The sequence below is a fragment of the Trachurus japonicus genome, chromosome 15 (assembly GCF_045865225.1).
Source record: "Trachurus japonicus isolate A0001 chromosome 15, Traja_1.0".
NCBI lineage: Eukaryota > Metazoa > Chordata > Actinopteri > Carangiformes > Carangidae > Trachurus > Trachurus japonicus.
Genome location: NC_140921.1, coordinates 6,164,982 through 6,166,289, shown reverse-complemented (window position 1 = coordinate 6,166,289; position 1,308 = coordinate 6,164,982).

Here is a 1,308-nt window from a genome sequence, read left to right as displayed (position 1 = left end):
GGAGTGTGTCTGTGCATGAATCAAAGCCTTGTTCAAATACAGACACACTGTTCTGATTTTCAATGAGACAAAAAAAAGCACCCACTACTTTGATAGTATAATAAACACCCCGCTTTTGTAGTTTTCCAAGGACCTTGTGGAAAGCTGGCTGTCACCAAGAAACAGCTGGTGCAAATGTAATATCTTGTCTTGTTTGAAAATATGGCTTTTCGGATGATGACAGAGAAATAAAAGATTGCCACATCTAAATTAAGCCGGCTTTGATTCAGACAAGTATAACACCAGAAAGGTACAAGAGCGGACACCGTTATCTGCATACAGTATTTTCTGGACTATAAGTCATGGTCGTAAATTTCAAGACGATGAGGACTCTGAAACTTCTCCCAGTCCTTAGTCGACATGAGGGTGAGTAGATAATGAGTGAAATTTGAATTTTGGGTGAACTATCACTTTAACCAACTCCTAAGCCCAACCAGTGCAAAATGTTTGGGGGAAAAAATATGCTATTAAAGAAATTGTAGCAAAGGCAGGATGTTTAAAAGAAGAAAAAAATAGCGTCATTCTGACTATAGGAGGCAAAAATTGTTGGAATTATGGGAAATTTGATAGAAAATGAAGTGTTGCCATTTAGACAATTAGAGGCCTATGTCAGACTGGTGGGATGTTGGTGGTTGCCCCCCGATTCAGACATTCTTTACAGAAAACATTTTGCTGTTGGTCATCTACCACTTTAAAATCAAACCTGGAATGGCGGTTGCCCCCCCCACACACACAGACACACACACATGCAGGCACATACAGTATGCACGTGTGTATATGTGCCTGTATGTCTAAAACCATTCATTTATTATTGTAATTATTGGTGAAATACCCTACAAGCTCACAATGTGTTGAACTTATAGATCTGTTATTTTCACAACTTAGGTACTATAACACTCTTGTATGATGAATAAAAGGTTTCTGCCCAACAGCAATCTCCTACTTATAGCCTACTTATTGAATTAATTTGTTAAAATACTTTTTTTTTTTAATACTAAAACTAGACTAGTATTTTAGTCCAAAAGACTAAGACTAAATCTAAAATGCTTGCCAAAAATAACACTGCCAGCAAATATGACTGAATAATTGTTACCAATTGAAGCTTTAAGCATGGGCATCTACATCAATCAAGTTTAATATGGTGTGATTTGACACTTAATTGCTCCATGAATTACTCAGTTATTAGCTGAATGACCTTGCATGTGCTGTATGGACATCCACATGCATATTTTATTTACCTGTGTGGTTTTATTGATGATATACTACAGT